Raw genomic sequence first — 7,478 nt, forward strand, 5'->3', positions numbered from 1 at the left:
GCATAGCAGGTGAGGATTTCCTCTATCTCTGTGTCGTTTGCCACCAAAATATTATTCTCAGGTTTTTCGAATACTCTCTATTTTTTTTTTTTTTTCTCACAACTAATTATATCTATATTTACATATATAATTATACTATAATCGTATTATTTTTGTCTCGAAATCATTGTATTTTATTGGCTTGATTTTAGGTATTCTCACATATATTAATATAATAGACCTAGAAAAATAAACAAGTTATAGTTAAATCTTGTAACGTAGTGACCTTGTGCAATTTTCTGATGGCCAATAAATCGTACCTTATTGATTTTTTTATAATGCAACGTTTTTATTTTTGCAATATTTACGCACATACTCTGCTCTGTATTTTTTTTTTTTTGTTGTGATGTAAGCATTTTCGTTACATAGAGTTACAATTAAAAAAAAGCGGAGCAAGTATTATATATCTTTGTTGCGTAGTTAAAGAGAATGATGTGCTATGATATTAAAATTATGATAGAAGAGTAATAGTAGTTTGATTTTTTATCATAGGTTTTTATTAAGAAATATAAGAATAATATGATATTGTTTTGACAAAATTGTTCGCTAATCAGGGCAGGTACCCTTGCCTAGACAATATAATGAATCAATGGAGTATGAAGCTGCGGCGATTTGGCTTCGCAATTTCAAAGTTAGTTGGTGTAGGCATGGTTGGAGTATTTGGTGCCTACTCAATACATAGCAGCTTTTACAGTGTAGCTCCTGGGTGTCGAGCTATAATTTTTAGCTGCATTGATGGTATCAAGGATAAGGTAACATAAAACGACTCATCATATTGATGAATCTGTCTTCTCATGAAATTACATTGTACAATACTTGATTCGTGTTGAAATATGCTCCCCCTCGTTTACATTTAGTGGTTGTTTGGTTGACATAAAAATATACATGAGGTTTAGTTCCGTGGGAATATCAAAAATGGTTTGAATTGGTTGACAAATGTGCAATTAAGACGTTCAATCAACCACCTAACAGTTTATACACTTCCAAATACTGGAAATCCTACTCGATTTCATGACTTCCCATATTTATGTGCAGGTTTATCCTGAAGGTACACATACAATGATTCCTTGGCTGGAGAGGCCAATTATTTACGACATTCGTTCACGTCCTCATGTTGTAGAGAGTACCACAGGAAGCCATGACCTCCAGATGGTATATGTTCATGTTTGTTTACTTGTTCATTATCTTGTACAATTACGGAGCAAAGTTTATAGATGTCAACAAGGTTAGTTGGCATCAATTATTGTGTCATCAACACGAAAAAAAAAAAAAAAAAAAGTTTATGGATTTCAGTTGAAAATAACAAACTCTTTGGAATTGATGCTCTGAAGTTTATGCAACAGATTAATATAGGAATTCGTGTCCTTTTTCGTCCAAAAGTTGATGAATTACCAAGAATCTATAGACATCTAGGCGAGGACTATGACGAAAGAGTGCTACCTTCTATCATTCATGAAACTCTTAAGGCTGTAATTGCCTAATACAATGCTAGTCAGCTCCTTACTCAAAGAGAGGTAATATTTTGATTCAATGTTACTCGCACTAGGATACTCATATCTAAAGTGTTACACCTACTTAAACTACGTTATGCAAAATTTCCATAAGTTTGGTCTAACATGTGGTAAGTGTAATCTATTATAAGCTTTGTGGGAGTGTTAAGAATATGACACGAGTGCTTGAGGTGAAATGAAAAGTTTTGTATGTTAAAATTTTGTTTGTTGCAGAATGTCAGTAGGGAGATACGGAAGATATTAACGGAGAGGGCATCCAATTTCTTCATAGAGGTTGATGATGTGTCGATTACGAGTTTGAATTTTGGAAAGGAGTTTACAGAATCAATCGAAGCCAAGCAGATTGCTCAACAAGATGCTGAGAGGACTAAGTTTGTTGTAGAGAAAGCTGAGCAAGAGAAACAAAGTGCTATCATCAGAGCTCAGGTGATTTACTCACAACTCTTTCTTTCTTTAACCTTTCATGTTATAAATAAATTTGGTCATTGGGCTAGGGGCCAGTAAACAGTAAGGGCCGGGCCTGTCGTTATTGGGTTTTGACCCTCTTATATTAGGTTTTATCATGTGTCGTACTACCAACAGAGGAGGCTTAGATAGAGTCATATTTCACGGTAATTTTGTTATGTTGTTTAAAAGTAAAAGTCACCCCTTAGAAAAAAGAAATACTACAAGACATCGTCTATAAAATATAAAGTGTTAACGTAGTTTCTACTTTTCTCGATGATTGTCCCACCCTCCGAGTTTAGTAAAACGGGATTGCGAATTTAACATGTTGTGATTAAGTGCAGGGTGAAGCAAAGAGTGCCGAGCTAATTGGCGAGGCGGTGTCCAATAATCAGGCATTCATAGCATTGAGACACATTGAAGCATCAAAAGAGACAGCACAAACAATTTCAAATGCAGAGAACAAAGTGTATATGTCTTCAGATAATCTTTTAATTGACCTTAAGAGCTTAAACATTGAATCTGCCAAAGGTTCCAACAAGTAAATGATTCAGTTACCAAGGAAAATAAACAAATAGTTTGTCCAAAGTGCTTTTTCCAATTTCTACATAGGAATTGCTATTGGGCAATTTTGTTTTTGGCAAGTTATGTGCTCTAACTACAAACTACTGACCTATTATGATCAAACAATCCTAGTGATTGCCAAAAAAATATGGTCATCATTTTATTTATTTATTTATTTTTTTTTTTTTTATAGTTGGTCTATTGTAAAAATATTAATAATAATATTCGGTGCTTTTCATATGTGCTATAATTTTTTTTTAAGAACCAACTTAAATAATGAAAATGACTAAGTCGTCTATTGTTTTCTCTCCTATTTTATTAATAAAATCCTTCTATATTATGACCAAAAATTTGGTCATCCGTTGATCTTACTCTTAGAAACACACGTTGGATTTAAATGATTATCAGTTGATATTACAAAATATATTGATGTTTGGTGGATTAATTTGTTAGCTATTAACTATCCATTAATTTGATTGTAAGGGAAAATATTAGTCTATGGCTTGAGTTATATCCTCGGTTATTGTAATTAATATAAGATGTTAATGTTAATGTTAGTGTTAATGTTAATAGTGTTACAATTTACTAACACCGTACCATTAAAACTTGGAGGATCAAATCATTTACAAGTATATGCTAATTAAGAGCATGGAACTCTTCCACAATACAATGTGCATGAGAAAAAATACGTTTGTTTTCTTAAGACACCCAAGACTCTAAAAGAGAAATTAGTTGACAATGAAATCTTACAAAAGTACACAATTCAATCCCATGAAACAAGAATAAGGAAGATCAAGAGCGTTTGGCTTTCTCAATGAAACCTAAATACTTTAATTGATGGATATCATATTTGTTGAAGCTTAAGAGTTTTGATGATGATGAACACAAAGAGCAAACTTCAACTAATAAGAATTTTCTAAGTGTTGAAATTAGAACAGGTGATGTAGTCTTTGAAAGTGGAAGAGTAACCTAACTATGAAGACTCGAGGAGATTCCAAGTAAAGTTAAAGAAAATAGAAAAAGAGTTCTCTTACAAGAACTAATTGAGTTCCCTAACAGGAACTTGAAGACAGCAAGTTGAGAAGCTTAACTTAGTCTGTGTTGAAGACAGCAAGTTCCACAAGAACTTGGCCTTCGAAGTTCCAACTAAGAGTTGAAGAACAAGTGACAGCAGGAACTTAGTCCTGGATTGCGTGAAGCCGTGAAGCCCAAGTATCCTGGAATACAATATTTGACGAGGTAATTTAGTTTTGTTAAGTTTATATTCTTTAATATTGCTGTAAATATGATTGGTAGGTTTATATATGAAATCTATTAGAAACGTGACAAAAGCTTGGCGAGCTTAAATTAGGAAAGATTAAAAAAGATAAGTTTTATGAAAAGATTTACTAAAAAGATTTTATTTCATAAAATTCAGTTTTACTAAAAGATATTATTCTTTTCATAATTTATCTTTGTTAAGTTTTCTAAAAAGATTTTTTTCACAAAAGAATTACTTAAAAACGTGTTTTGTGATAATTAGTAACTTAACTTAAGTTATCTTGTAAAACCCTACTTTCTAAACGAGTTAATCTTGTATAAATAGTAGAAGTCACATTTCACATTTCTCTTGTGAGTTTATGCGTGAAGAATTCGATGAGTGCTTCATTGTGTAAGTTTGCCAAGTCCATACTTTGTCATATTAGTTTCGAATTTCATGTGTAGATTTCCTTTCATATACTAGAGGTCAATTGTTTGTATGGGTTGGGTTCTTGGGTGAGTGAATTATATCTTTGCATACAGTTTTGTAAGCTTCTAAATTGAGGCTGAGAGTGAGAGTACTCAGGGAGTACGAGTGAATCTAAGTCAGGGACTTAGGTTGGGTAGAATAGGGTTCTACTGCGTAGCAAGTTCTATCTAGAACTTGTGAGTAAAGGTCTGAGTATAATAGGTTGTAAATTGTGTGTTTGCCCTATTATAGTGGATGGATTGGTTTTGTGTTGGAAATCCCTTAGAGGGTCGAGGTTTTACTTCCAGTTGGGCCCTGGAAGGTTTCCTCGTAAAATCCTGTGTGTATTGCAAGTTCCATTTATATTCTGTTTTATATTCTGCAAAAATAGTCAATAGGAACTCACATTCAATTCACCCCCCCTCTTGTAATGTTCGTCTCAACTAACAATATAAATATCCTATTAATGTTTAGCAAACTTTACAATTAGATTGTGAAACTACGAATAAACTTAAATTTTTTTATATAATAGAGAATACTGATAAAACTACATTGACAAAAACAACTTAAATATATGAATCTACACTTTTGACATCAGAAACTTGTAAAAGTATACACTCAAGTATATGTTAGATAATTTCTCCTTCTCTTCTTTTTAAAAAATGTACTAAATGCTCCAAAGGAATGATCTTTCGGTTATAATGGAATCTCTCTTTTTATTATTTGATTTGAAGTCCATGGATGAGATTGTTAGATGATTCTCAACTTCTCATAGTTTGAACAGAACTAATAATTAAAGAACTATATATACCTAGTTAAACGATGTGATTAGTCCAATATTAAGGAACCTATAAGATTAGCATATACGGTCCATAGAATTTTCAATGCCAACAATAGTTGGCCTTGGCCACCTTATATTAAAATCATTAAAACTTGCGTGAAATGGGGCCCACTACCCACAAAAGGGCAAACATCTTTACCATACTAGACCATTATTCTTATGAAACTTATTAGTGGAAAAATAATGAAGAAAATGACATCTTTATTTTATGTGTATAGTATTTTATATGCATATATGATGGTAGTTTTTTGGTTGCCTCTTTCTTTGGCTAGTGATAATAATGGTCGGCGCAAACCCATGTGTGCCGCGTTGGACCGTCATCGATATCTCCCACTCCCAAACAAGCAAGCATAACTCACTTCAAACTATGGGAACAAACGAACAATATACTTGCTATTTTATCATTATTTACTTGTGTGTAAATGCATTTACGTGTCAACTTTTTGAAGTTTATAATCAATGGTGTGTAGACTAGCTGTAGAGTCTCTCTTTCTCTTCTTAACTTAAAGAGGATGGTGTTCAATGTATGTGTGTGTATGTCTAACATATTCCCATAATTCCACAGGTGATGTGTTTCATAAGTGTTTTTACCCGTAACTCATAAAAAATATGCGTCACTTCATGTTTAATACGAAATACTTCATTTTATATGTGATCCTATTAGAAATTCAACGTATGTATAATTGTTGATGATATAATATTAACATAAAATTTGAATAAAGTAAAATATTTTGGACACTAACAAATAATGAAGTTTGAATTGTTGATTTAAGCATATTGTGATAGGTAAATATTGACAAACTTTTAATTCGTAGATATAACATAATTTGTTCTACTAATTCGTTGTATAATAAAGATAGGAATGTTAATGAGATGGGTTTAGATGCTGATATTGGTCCTTCTTCTATCTCCAACTAGACTTTCATATCCATTTCCACCACTAAAATGGGGCAGATGCGGCCCATGCGGGATTGTAGATTTGTCTCCAATCTTTAATAAAACTCGCATCCATTGGCGTCCTTAAGCCAAATAAATCAGCTAGCTACTAACAATTGATTGTAATATAAAATAAGAGTACTATCCAACAAATATGAATTCCATGTTACTATATAAGAAAAGGAAAACAAACTTGGTTTTTCTTTTGACATACCTACTTCTATTTTATCACGTGTTATAAAATATACAATAATATTCCCGTCTACATAATTCTGAATATATTTGTTAAAATATAGTAATTTTCTTACTCCAGCCTACTTGTAATAAACTTGACACTTTTGTTGTGATTTTTTTCAATTTAGTAACTCTCTCTCCTCTCATACCACTTCCTTCACCTCCTTTTCTTTTCTCTACCCAATAACAAAATTTTTGGACAATTATAAACATTAATTATGTATGAACTTGATTTTGACACCAAAAAAATGAAATAATTCGAAAAAATAATATATTGTATCCAAATTGTCCCCATAAAATTATATAAATTCCCTAATCAACAAAACTCTACAACAAGCTAACATAAAATGATCTCTAAAAAACAAAACAAAATCAACGTAACATTTTTTTTTTGGCCAGATCATTGAACTTCAACTAACTCAATCTTTATACATACCAAATCTTACAAAAGAGTATACCGATTAATACGCAAACTTGATACTCAAATAGTCTAGTATTAATAAATCAATTAAAATTAAATATAACTATATATTTTATTAAACCAACCAAGTAGCATGATAATATTAATTAACAACCGTAACCACCTAAAAATCTAGCCCATTACATGATAGAATTTGCCTTTTAATTTTATTTGGATATGTAAGAAGTCATCGTCAATGCTTACGTCACTCCATATATTTTCCAGCCATTATTGACGTAATCCACGACCCACTCACAGTGTAAGTGACGCTATTTATGTCGTCATTCTTACCCCACCTTTTATCTATAGTTGACGTCCAACTCATCACCCTTTCTCTTCCTATATAAATTCCACCCTTTCCCACCAACCAAACTCCCCCTTTTCTCCACTATTTTCCCCTCATAATATTATTTCAAACTTTATATTATCACATTTATTTTTATCACTCCAAATATTATTCCCTATTAGTCTTAATACATTTATACTTGTATACATATTGTGTGATGCAAGAGGCATTGCCCTATAAGAGATGGGAGGTACTCCCACCGGTACTGGTGGCGAGTACCTCCTCTAATAGTGGTCATAATGTTGAGAGTAATAACAATAATAATAATGATAATGATAATACGATGGAGAGTTTGGTGAAGGAGAATCCGGTGATCGTGTTCGGAAAGCGAGGTTGCTGTATGTGTCATGTGGTAAGGAAATTGTTGCTTGGGTTAGGAGTTAATCCTCCTGTGT

General features: G+C 32.3%; 1 pseudogene; it reads left to right on the top strand.

Annotated features, from left to right (window-relative positions):
• The first annotated feature begins 620 nt into the window (after window positions 1-620).
• LOC145578196 (prohibitin-2, mitochondrial-like) lies at window positions 621-6,025 on the top strand (annotated as a pseudogene).
• Window positions 6,026-7,478: the final 1,453 nt, after the last annotated feature.

Source organism: Chenopodium album, chromosome 14 (genome assembly GCF_948465745.1).
Source record: "Chenopodium album chromosome 14, dcCheAlbu1.1, whole genome shotgun sequence".
Taxonomy (NCBI): domain Eukaryota; kingdom Viridiplantae; phylum Streptophyta; class Magnoliopsida; order Caryophyllales; family Amaranthaceae; genus Chenopodium; species Chenopodium album.